Below are 13,453 nucleotides of genomic sequence, written 5' to 3' on the forward strand. Positions count from 1 at the left end.
TGAAAGTTTAAAATATAAACTAACCAATTTGGAAGTTTATGGTGAAAATTGATAATTTGTGTAAGTTTAATGAATGAGCAACGAATATGATGTGTCGATGTAGCGAATGAACAATAACTAATGACACTGTTCACACGAATGAGAAATATAACGAATGTGATAATCATGTAACGAATGAAACAGCGAATTATTGATATTGTTCACAAGAATGTAATTAATGAATAAATACTATTGTTCAAGTGGATGAACAATAGCGGATGAGTATGTAACTAAAGAAGGTTTATTGAACGAACGAGGAACTATTGTAGAGAATAGGTTGTTAAAGTTGTTAGACATCTGTCAAAAGTAGTTACAACCATCTAGCGAATGATCTATGGAATTAACGAATGAGGCTCGAAAAAAGAACGAATGAGCCTTCATATCTTCAAGTCTTCAACAGTTTTCCATATTCAAACTCACAACAATCCAACACCAATACAATCCAAACTCATTCCAAATTTAACCAAATCTCACCAATAACCACTCAATCAACTCGAAATCCCATTCCAAACCATCTCAAACCAATCCGAATCACAAAAACAATCCAAATCTCATTCAATTTTGTCCAAAACTCAGTCAGCAAAACCTCTGTTCTCGTGTAAACTCAATCTATCAATTCACCATGAATCAATACGATTAAACACTATCAGATGTTCATATCATCATCATGAACACTCCTATAGTCCAATTAACACTTAATATAATGATTTCAGTATATAATTGATCAATTATATACACTTAACAGTCCGAGATTCAATTTCAGTACAATTAGGTTCAATTAACTGTGAATCGATTAATCAATTAAGTCGCAATTGCATTCAACTTGTAATTCAATCAAGCAATGTGATGCAGCGGTAAAACGATAACGAAGATCAAATCACGTTGATTCTGTGAATGCCCGCGATGAGCTTCTCATAACTCCCAAATCCCACCCAAAGGTCAAGAAAAATGAAGAGAAAATACTTTATTGATAAAATTCAAGTCTGCTTTCTCACATTACATTAGCATCATATAAATAGACTTTCAAATTCGAAATGGACCCAAAAAAGGCCATGGGCCAAATACAAACCCAAAAATAATAATGTAAAAACTGATGAAAAAATATAAAAAGACCCATAACTTTATTTAGGAGGCGTTTTTGGGTTAACAATCGTGCGCAGTTTGCCACATCTTGCTCCTCGTCTCAAGCTTCGATTTGAGTGGTCGTGGGCTTGAAAGGGAGCTTCGTAGGCCAAGATTTGCCCGATTTCGTGGGCCATCTTTGGAAGCACGATCATGGGCCTCCAAATATAACATGACACACTCTTCAATACTTGGGCCTCCATCACAATGGCTCTGATAGCACTTGAGGAACCAATGATCTGATCAAACATGAACGATACGTTAAGGATCTAGGCTTTGATATGAATTACGATTAGATTTACGTTACTAGGTGTTACTGTGTTTGTTGAGAGTGAATTCGGACAGAGTAACGAGGCTTAGATTGATAAAATAAGAACTGTTTAGATTAGAATAATTTACAAGGTATATATAGACGAAGATCCTCATTCGTTATACATCCCATAATGAATGAGTGTCATTTGCTATCATACTTTAAACACTATTCATTAGCATAACGAATAATCACATATGATAGTCACATTCGTTAACATTCCCAAACGAATGAGCACTAATAAACACGGGGACTCATTCGTTATTAGCTATTCTAACGAATGAGTCATACAATTAGCGAATTTGCATATACATTTGCCAAAATACCCTTAATACATTATCTTAATCACCAAAATATATTATATAAAGATAGAGATGTAAAACTGTGCACTAACAATTACTCTCATATTTATTAATAATTCTGTTGCGATAAGTATAACGAAAAACCCCATTCACCACTTGAATATGTAACATATTGAAATATGTTATCATTTTATTCATAATTGTTAGGAAAAGAAACTAATTAATCTTGAAAAGATTCACACAAATTTTAAGAAAGATAACCTTGTTCGGATCTCTTAGTTTTTAGTTTCATGATTCACATAACTTCTGTATTATTAAATTATGTGCCAATCTACATACATGTGATATTGTGGGGTTGTATTGTTGATGTGTGAATTTACAATATGCATTTAAATCATCAAAAGTTTTATTTCTTTAATTCTTTAAATATTTTCTGCTTAGGATCGCTTTCCAAGTTTTGGACCCCGAGAATTAAAAAATAATATAAAAAACATCAGGTACAAAAGCATCAAGAAAGTTAAATTTATGTGTCCTGTTTGTTATCTCTTATCAAAGATGTTCTAGAAAATGATCTATAAATATATCGCATAACAAATTGGTTTCAAATTCAAGACGTTTCTTCTTTTTTTTTTCTTTTACTTTATCTGTCACTCTTTTAAACTTTAGAATTGATTGAATGATATAATTCTGTTTAGTTATTGATAGACTAGTAACAAATTTATGAATGATACTACTGCTTTTCAGTGACAAGATTTTGATGTGGACTCACGAACCCAACAAAACATACTAGGGACTAAAGTCTCGTTTATAGGACATATTTTCATAGAGTTAACATTAGCAACTAAAATATCTTGATATTCGAGACTGATTAGCAGTCATTGAAGAAATCTTTAAGGGACTGAAATAATGTGGTATCAGGGGAGAAAATAAAAACTGAATTTTTATGTATTGGAGACTGGCTGTTAATCAGTGTTGGTGCCATACTAGAGGGGTTGATTTTCAATTACTATTAGCATTATCTAGGACTACTGGACTAGGTATCCGTCACTGGTTGGTGACTGGCAAATCAGTCCATGTTAACCATTAGGTATTGAATCTGGAGTATCAAAGACTGATTTTTCAGTCGTAGATAACAATCTTTTTTGGAGTTAATGAGACTTCAACTAGATTGTTTACCTCTGAGTGTTCACTATATTGATTCTGATCATGTCGAACACTCGGTTATGTATTCCGCACTTAACCAAGTGATAGATTTAACAACATAGATCCTAAATAGCTTTCTCAATGGCTTAGCTCAGAACATGTTTCAGATTAGAAAGTTATCGGGTCGGAACGGGATTTGGGTCAAAATGAGTTGGTTTAAAAAAATAATAATAATTTGAAATTAGTATATATATATTGGCTTTACTTCTTGATTTTAGACATCGGTTACGCTTGTTCATGCATATATATTGGCTTTACTTCTTGATTTTAGACATTGATTTTAGACATCGGTTTACATACGTCGAGGCTGATAAACGCATATCAAGAGCCATGTAACATGCATAACCCAACCTTGCTAAGCGCACAATCCAACGCCCTGCATAGTAATCGACGTAACATACGAGCGCTGATAACGTGCATTCCTATACTGGTTATTAATGTTTAACTTCGGGTTACACATGTACGTACTTTGGACGAGTTATGCATCCAATTTGGGAATACGTGTGCACCGTTAACGGGTAATGCATGTAACGACACTAATTATGCGTTTGATGTTGGGTTGCGCAAAAGCCCCATATAACATAGTAATAAAATGTAATTTTTCAATATATATATATGATAGAAAAGGTTATACAAGATGATAACGTGATAATGTTTTAAATTATATCTCAAAACCTTAAATAAGACACAGAAGACAACAGCAGCATAAGATACAACTATAAAACTATATTCTTGAGTTTTTTATTTAAGGGTTTAAAAAAGAAAAGATAAAAAAAAAATCTTTTTCCATTTTTGAGTTTTTTTCTTTTTAAGAAAAGAATGAGAACGGAAAGAAACGTTAGGCCTTTTTTCCTCCAAAACTTTCCAGCCAAATATGATATAATTATGAAAGAAAGTTTATAACCCATTACAATATTACTTTTTTCTTTTAACTCGAGAATTCATGTTAAGTGCATAATTTTTTTTCCTTTCTTTCCCTTTCTAGTCTTATCATTTTTTTTTCCTTATATTTTAAACCCGGAAATAAAATAGCATCAGAAAATTAGTTTGCATGGTCTGTAAAATATAATTAAACAGATTCAACACAAAGAAATGGATGTTAAAGAGATGTAAAGACGTGACTATACTCTATAGAAAATTGTTGGCTGGCCATCATATTGAATTTAATATTTTGTGAAAAGCATCTTGAAGCTTCAAATGTTGTCCTGTTGATTGCTTTTTATCACGTTTAGGTTTATATAATAGAGTAATCGAACATGTGTTTTGTTATAATAATCGGATGAAATGAAAGATGTAAACACTAAGGTAGCGTTTGGTATGCAGGAATGACAGGAAGAATGAAATGATTCATTACGTGGAAATGAAGAAAGTGGTGTTTGAGACTCAATGGAATGGAATTATCCATTACACATGGAATCTCATTCCATCAAAACCATTCATTCCCACCCCCTTTCTTTTTTTTCATTACATTCCTCCTTCACTCTACTTTCTCAACACCACCACCACCTAACAACAACTACTACCATTGCCACCACCACCACCCGACTGTCACCATCACCGTTGCCACCACCTCCGCCACCACCGTTGCCGTCACCACCACCATCACCTTACCACCAGCACTACCACCGCCGTCTGACAATAACCGCCACCACCACTGTCGCTGCCTAACCACCACCACCATCACCGCCACTCTACCATTTCCATCACTACCAATGCTACCACAGCCACCCCCACCACCACGACCACCCCCCCTTAACCATCACCATTTTCGTCGCCGGAGCTGCCAACACCATCGTCGCCATTTCGGTTTTTTTTTTTTTAGAAAATTTATATTTTTGAATATTTTTATTATTTATATTTCTTTCCTACAATTTTTTTATACCAAACAACATAAAGTAATTATTCATTTCATTCTTATAAGTTAACCAAACAAGACAAATGAATGGTAATGATCCATTTCTTTCCATTGTTCATTCCATTTCTTCTCTAATTCTATTCCCTCTTAATTCTATTACTTTCAACCAAACATACCTAAGGGTTCAAAAAGAGCTCCTTTAAATGAGAGATGTACGCTTCTCGTATAGAAACACTATGGTTATCATCATAAAACCCTAATTTTTATTAGGTTAGACCCGATTAAGAGTTACCTAACCCTCATTCCCCCTCAACCCCACCCAACCCCCCCCCCCCCACCCAGCCCAATAGGCCTTAGTAGACCAAAAAAATTGTAATAAATACAATTATATTCGATTTAAATCGTTTTAAGAGACATTAGAACACTCATAGAATTTTAAATATATATTCATTTTGGATTTAGCTTTTTGGGTTTTTAGTTTAGACTCTAGAGTTAAGCATAACTAGATTTTAAATATTTATTGACTTGGAGAGGCTATAAATTAGGCGAATTGAGACACGTGTCGTCCAGTTAGTAAATAGTACGAATTTGTTCTTGGGTGTAATGTTGTTGTAGCCCATCCAGTGTCACGTCATCATTTTTTTATTACTTTTTTTATAATTAAACTAAACAAATAAAAACTCATTAAATTAAATAATTAAATAAAAATATATTAAAACTAAAAAAGAAATTAAAAAAATTTATAATATTCGTGTATTTTTTTAACTCGTCGTCGTTGCAATAATGCGACCTCTTCGTGTAACTCATCCGCTTTGAGGGATTCGTAGTCTTCTTTCATTTGTCGTAGTTCAAACGTCCGGGCTAGCATTTCGTGGTATTTGATGGATGCTTTCTTGTCGTTTCCCATTTCCATGGCATGTGTTTCGAAATGACTGAACACCTCGTTTAAATGTTCGACTTCTTCATTGGCCGTCGTATTGAATCGTAACGACGAAGAACCCTCCCATTTATTTGTATTATTTTTTATTTCTCTCCCGCGGGGTCAAGCCAACTCATGTACTTCGTCGTCGTCATCATCTTAATTAACCGCGTCGTTTTTCGTCAACGTGGTAGAAGTTACGAGCATTGGAGGGTGTGTTTGGATTTGTCGACAACGATGTCCTCGACTTTTTTGAATGCCGGGTAATGAGCCGGCTCGTCGAGAGACCGGAACGCTGGATGCCCCATTCCATTTCACGCATAGCCTTAGTTTTTCCCATCATTTTAGATGCTTGAACGATTTCCCGATCCGCCCTTCGTTTTGCCCTTGAGCTCGAAAGTCGGTTAACGCTTTAGATTGGATGTTGGTGTCGTTTTGCCCGCTACGCCAACCGGTCAAGCGCAAGCGGTTGTATATCCTGGAAAATTTTTGGCAATCGGAATTAAGGCCCTTCTAGTAGGCTTGAACCGCTTCTTTACCCCGATAGTTTTCGGGTTTACCCATTAGCACGAGCCAAGCTTCAAATACTTTCCATCAAAATTTCCCGACATCTTTAAAGTTAGCTACAAATTAAAATTATTTGTCACAATTAATAATCATTTTTAATAAACACTAAATAAAGTTATATAAATTGTTAATATTAAAAAACTTACCAATGTCAGGATCCTCCGAAACAACAATCCAAGTCCTTGCGAGCGCTACTTCCTCCTCCTCAGTCCAGGGCTTGTATAGATCACGTTGCGCCATCGGCTCCCCCTGTTGTTTTTTTTTTGTGTTTATGGGCCGACTTTTGGCTTAAACCGGAGGCCCGTGCTGTTTGAGTCTCCGGCACCGTCACCTGCTCTGGCTCCTGTTGGGTTGACCCGAATGCCGGCATGAGGTCTTGGGGCATGAGGTAGTTGGCATACATGTTTAGGTTCGGGTCGGCAAAAGCAAACTAATAGTTTTGGTTCGGTTCATTTCGGGTGTTCGGGTTTCATTGCATGTTTACGTTCGGTCGGTTTTGCGAACCATTGAATTGACCAAAAGAAAGGAATGGGTGGTTGGAGTTGTTTCTAGGATTTATTTTTGTTGTTTTTTTTTTTAAGAATTTGGTTATGTGCAGTATATGAAATAGATATGAGTTTAGAAAAGAAGGGTGTTATATATATATATATAGTTTTAAGTTCAAGAAAGAAATCAAATTATTGCAAGAAATGAGAGAAATGAATATGAGCCACTAGTTTTATTTTAGGTTTTAAATATTTAAAAATAAAAAAAAAGATGTAAATGCAACAATAAATGTTCTCTCTCTCTCTCTTCAATTAATACAACTAATATAACCATAATAAATATTTCTAATTAATATATCTAACTAATTTAACTATAATAAATAAAAAGATAAAAACACTATTTTAGTTTTATTTTTTATTTAAACATTCTTCATTTTATTCAACATAAATACAATTTATTCATATAATACTATTTCTTTATATTAAAAAAATAATTTCCACACAATATATTAGCATATATCAACGTATTTAAGTTCAATAAATATACAACCTACACAAATTTATATAACCTACACTTGTTTTGAGCAATAAAAATGTACAACATGCAAAAAGCATATAACTTACATATGTAATTCGACATCAACAATTATATAAACTACACAAATATACACATACCCTACACATGTGTAGGTGATATGTTTTTCGTATGTAAGCTATATGTTTTCTTATTCTTAGAACAAGTGTAGGTTATATTTTTTGTGTAGGTTGTATTTTTTATTTACATTTAATGCAACCATGTGTAAGATAGTTTTTTGTATTATTCATCACAATGTAACTACGCGTTGATGGATATTGATATGTTGAGTTTGAAGAAATTGGTTTTGAAAAGAAATTAATGTATGAATAAATTGTATTTGTGTAAGATAAAGTTTTCGTGTGTAGGTTATATGTTGTTTGTGTGTAGGTTATATGTTTTCGTGTGCGTGTGTATTTTATTGATGATGAATTTTGTGTGTAGGTTAAATGTTTTTCGTGTGTAGGTTATATGTTGTCTTATTCTTAGAACAAGTGTATATTATACGTTATTGTGTAGGTTATATGTTTTTTGTTGTTATCTAATGCAAACACATGTAAAATTGTTTTTTGGTATTATTCATCATAATGTAAGTATGTGTTGATGGATATTAATATACTGAGTTGGAAGAAATTAGTTTTGGATAGAAAGAGAATAAATTATACTTGTGTAGGATAAAATTTCAAGAAACAAAAAGTAAGTTCTAAAAGTAAATGAGTTCTTAATATTTTTAATTATAATAATTTAATTAGTTATATTAATTAAATAAATAAGTATTATGGTTTATTAGTTATATTAATTGAAGAAGGAGAATAATTAATAGTTTCTTTATTTAACTTTAAGCATTTAAAACGTAAAACAAAACTAGTGGTCCATATTCATTTCTTACATTTCTTGCAATCATTTCTCTCTTGAACCATCCCCTATATATATATATATTGATATATATTGTTTCAATTAAAATTTATATATATATATATATGACCGTTTAAACCCCAACGGTCAAATTTGAACATAATAATAATATTCATCGGCGGCAAATACCCCCCCCCCCACACCACACCCTCCCCCCACATTTCGCCGGGGGCGGTGCTAGCGCTCATTTTCGCCGTAAATCGCCCAAGAGTGCCACCCACTACATACAGCTTAAGTTGGACGGGTTTACGTTTAATTAGCTTTAGGGTTTATGATAATTACTCTATTATATATGTGCGTTCTCACAATATAAGAGTTGTTGATATTAATTCTTTATAATAGTTTTATATAATAATATTGTAATATATGTTTATATAGAGAAAAGATCAAATAAGAAGTTTGATTTTCCTAAGAAGGCTAGGAAGGAGGGTATGTTTGTCTAATACATTAATATTGAAAACCCACTTAATTTAATTTAAAAAACCCACTTAATTAAAACTCACTTAATTAAAACCCACTTAAATTTTCACTTATCTCCTACAACCACCACCGCCCACCGCTACCCACTGCCACCACCTTGCCGGAAAAGTCTTCGGAAATTTTGCCGGAAAATAAAACGCTATGAAAAACACAATGAAAAAGACATAATGTAAAAAACACAATGGAAAAAAAACTATGAAAATAAAAACACAATGACAAAAACATAATGAAAACACAATTAAATAACACAATGTAAAAAATACAATGCAAAAAAAACACTATGAAAAAATAAAACACACTTGTATAACACAATTTTGTAAAACACATTTATGATAAAACACACTTTGTAAAACCCACGAATTTTTTTTTATTTTTATAAGGCAATATGGTACTCATATAAATGATAAAAAAACACTCGTTTTTATGGTGAAATTGTTTTGAAAAAAAATGTCGTATAAAAAAGTTATGGACGTTTTAAAATGATGGGGGAATTTGACATGTGCCTTGCATGTGGAGAGAGAAAGTCAACAATTGTGTTATCCCTATTATGCCATTATCCTTATTTTACAATTGATTATCTCTCTAATCTAATCTCAACTATTCAAGTTTAAAATGAATGGAAAAGATTATTTTCTATCCTTTTTAGGAAAACTAATCTTCTTATTATAACTCAACCCTGTTTATATGTACTATCATATTAAATGTTATTATATTTATATATAAACTGAAGTTTATATTCGCTTTGATTAAAAAATATGTGTCAAGCAACTTACTAATTTCTTAACTTATTACAGGCACCATCAGCGGCGGACCTAGGATTTTTTGACAATGGGGTCCCATTATTTTCGCCGTTCAAATTTTTTTGGTCGGTCGTTGTTTGGGTGGGGTCGGCCGAGAAACATAATAAAAAACAATATCATTACAATAAAACACACAAAATACGATGCCATTCGAAACGATAAGAGAAAACATTACAAATTCTGTTTGTGTGAAGTTTCTCAATAAAAAAACTGGGCTATATCATTCAAAATAGTAAAGATACTCGTTAAAGATACTCAACATGTAAATAGCTAGACCATTTAAGTTATGCTTATTTAACTTATGTTTTTCTTTCATAAAACAACTCAATTCAACAAGAGTCTAGAGGTCAAAGCCAGTTTCGACCCGAACAAAATTAAAATAAAATAAAAAATCGTTTTGACCCGACCAAAATTGAAACATTCTTAAAATGAACCGTTTTTTGCACGATCAACCCGTGCTACTCTCCTCAAACCCTAACTCCATAGCATGGCTCATCTCTAAATCTATAAACAATACCCCCATCTTCAAACATTTTCCCCATTCTTTTCAATGATTCTTGCATAATTAACTCTAAAAGTCAAGTTTTTAACATAGCAAAGTCACAATCTAACAATAATATACAACATACAATTGCCAATCCAAGTATATAATTGCATAAAAATCAATATAAAATCAATCAATTGGACATTTTTATATGGAGTAAGTTTTTTTAGCCCTAAAATTACCTGAGAGTTGAGGCAAAATAAGAAAGCAGTGACGACAGAGGAGTGCCGAGAGGGTGGCTGGAGGCGGAAAAGCGCGGCAGCGGCAGGGGTGGGCCGGTGGAGGCTTGAGCAGTGTTGAGGAGTTGAGGCAGCAACGTTCTTTTATGTTTCTGTTTCTACTAGTATGATGAACTTATAAAACCCTAATTACTATATTGACTAGTTGACTAAAAATTAGAAAAAAAAAGGAATAAGCAAATCCGGTGTTCAGGAGCCTCGAACCTGGGACACTCCAGAGATAAAACCGGGTTTCTTCCAGCCAGAATAGATATATAATATGTATATGGGTTACAAATGCTAATTTATATGGGGTCCTTCAAATTTTTTCTATATCACTTCTAAAGAAATTTTAAAAAATATTGGTGTCCCGAGACCCCGACGACCACTATGTAGGTCCGCCCCTGGGCACCATACATTGGAATTTATTACATAAAATTCATGAAAGAAGATTCAATTACAGAAGATCGTTTTATTAGATATTTGATTACTTTTATTATATATATTATTCTGGCCATTTACTTTGTTATTTTCTGGTGATTACAAGAAGCCCAACAAGGAAAAGAATCCAAAACGTTCCCACATTAGTGGAAGACGAACTAGTGGGAGGATTATCAATGGTGGAACTACCAACTGGTGGACTACCGATGGGTGGACTACCGGTTGGTGGACTACCGGTCAGATCCAGTTTACCCAAAGACTTCAAATTCTCGGGCAAAAACGCATGCACCTCGGGCCTCCCCTCTAAGACCGCACCACCTACCTGCCACACCTGGTTCACCGTAGTCATCGCCACCGGCAACTTTAACGTCGCGAAGATCCTCGTAACCCCATCCGAATACTCAGCACTGGACTCCGGAACATCGAATACAATCTTCCCCTCTACCAAGGTGGTGTACGAAGTAATATTATAGGTCTTCAGCATCATGGAACCGTTAGCATCCTTGAACGCCAGGAGGGATTGGCTCCCTACCATACCGGTCTTCGTGGGGTTAATGGCCCATGATATCCAACCGTCGGGTGTTTCTGGAGGTGTGACAAATGCGATTGAAAGGGTTGCGTTTTTTTTTGGTTAAATTCCAGTAGAGTGTGGAGTTTAGGGTTGGTAGTTGGATGCAGTTAGTGTACACCTTATTGTTTTTGAATTTTTGTGATTTACAATCGAGAGAGTACACCAATGGTGATTGTAAAACTTGAGATGAGAGTGTGAGGAGGATGATGATGAGGACGGCCATGTTAATAGTTTTGGAAATATGAGCAGGGAAAAAGATATGGAGATGTGTATATATATAGTGATATCTAGAGAGAATTCTTCTTATAAAGAGAACTAGTAAAGAATTATTTTTAAAAAAATATTTTGTGATTTTTTTTCTTTTCTCATTCTAATTAAATGATATTGATATTAAAAAAAAAACCCTTGTCGGTGTAGTGCATATGTGCACTAATGTCTATTGCATATATACAATAGTGTTTTATTGCATATAATAAAACACAATTGCATTATACAATACACACTATTGAATATATGTTAATACAACACTAACAATTGTATGCAATACACACTATCGCATATATACAATACAACACTAATGCACATATGAACTATATCGATTTTTTTTTATTTTTGTATATAATATAACACTATTGCATATATACAATACAAACAATTGCATATATGCTAATCAACACTATCGCACATATAAAAATAAATACTAGTGCACATATGCATTAAGAAAAAAAATGATATATTACATATATGCATTACAACGAGTTTTTTTTTATTTTTTTATTTATATATTTTTTTGTGGTGAATAATAACAACACATAAAAAGCATAAAAGAAAAAAAATTAAAAATGTTTTTTAATTAAATTAAAAATAGTTTATTATTAGTTCTCTAGTTCTTTCTTTAAGAAGTAGTTCTCTCTTGATCCTTTCCATATATATATATATATATATATATATATATTAGTTTTGTGTTATGCGGGTTACTTTTAGTTTTTTTTTTTAATAATTGTTTGTGTATGTTTTTCATGTAGGGTGTGTTTAGGTATTAAAGTTAAATGTTACATTAACTTATTAAATATGTTATAGTTATTAATTGTAATTCAAGTATAATTTGTTTTGTTTTTTGTTTATATATAAAATGGGTCTCATTGATCTAGTAGTTAACGTGACCCAACATTTTGTTATTTAAGATGTGAATGCTTTTTTAATATACATGAATGCATAGAGATTTATATGGTTTGTGTTATTTCCGTTTGTATTGAGTTGTTACGGTTCGTTGGTGAAGTAGAACGTATATGAGCTCTGATTAGAGTTCAAAATATTACTTTTAAACGTTCTGAACAAAACTGAAGACCTTTAAACGTTCTGACCAAAATGAACATTTAAACGTTCTGACCAAAACTAAACATCTTTAAACATTCAACTAATACGTTCAAATTATTAGAAGTTCTGGGTGTTCAAATAGTTTAGAAGTTCAGAACTACTAAACTAACAAAAAAGTCCAGAAACAAAAAGTTTAAATGATCAAGCCAAATTCCTACCCTTAAACATTCAAATGTTAACCTTTAAGCGTTTAAGGTTAAAAGTTTAAACGTTCAGGGAAAAAATGCAAAAAAAAATTAAACGTTCAGACCTTTAAACGAACACCTTTAAACTTTCAGAAGTTCATATATAAAATTAAACACTTGTAACACGAAATTGAACACTGAAATTACTTCATATAATCTCATAATCATCAAACAATTATCAATCGACCGTCAATTTGATCATCGATTCCATCATATGAACAAATTTGGAACATCTGTAATTGGGTTTCTGTGAATGGCCTATTTGAATTCAAAATCAATTGAAGTGTAAGTCTGCAAGTGGCAGTGGTGACGATGGTCGATTTGATGCAACGATTAATTAGAATGCATGGAAACGATTTGACATAATTTACAAATTTGCAACTGCGTGTTTTTTGAAATCTAGGGTTGAGGGTGTCGCGCACCTAATGTACGATAATCATTTTTTGTATTTTATCCTTTACCTATATATATATATATAGGTATATATATATATACTAGTATGATCCTCCCGTGTTTCAGGGTTTTATTTAAGTTTTTGTTTCTAAT

At 32.9% G+C, this 13,453-nt stretch overlaps 1 pseudogene; it reads right to left on the minus strand.

Moving 5' to 3' along the window:
• Window positions 1–10,836: 10,836 nt before the first annotated feature.
• On the minus strand, window positions 10,837–11,582 carry LOC143623868 (auxin-induced in root cultures protein 12 pseudogene; annotated as a pseudogene).
• Window positions 11,583–13,453: the final 1,871 nt, after the last annotated feature.

The sequence above is a fragment of the Bidens hawaiensis genome, unplaced genomic scaffold, assembly GCF_021521415.1.
Source record: "Bidens hawaiensis isolate Kalapana, Puna unplaced genomic scaffold, B.hawaiensis_p1.1 tig00003570_1, whole genome shotgun sequence".
In the NCBI taxonomy this organism is placed as follows: Eukaryota; Viridiplantae; Streptophyta; class Magnoliopsida; order Asterales; family Asteraceae; genus Bidens; species Bidens hawaiensis.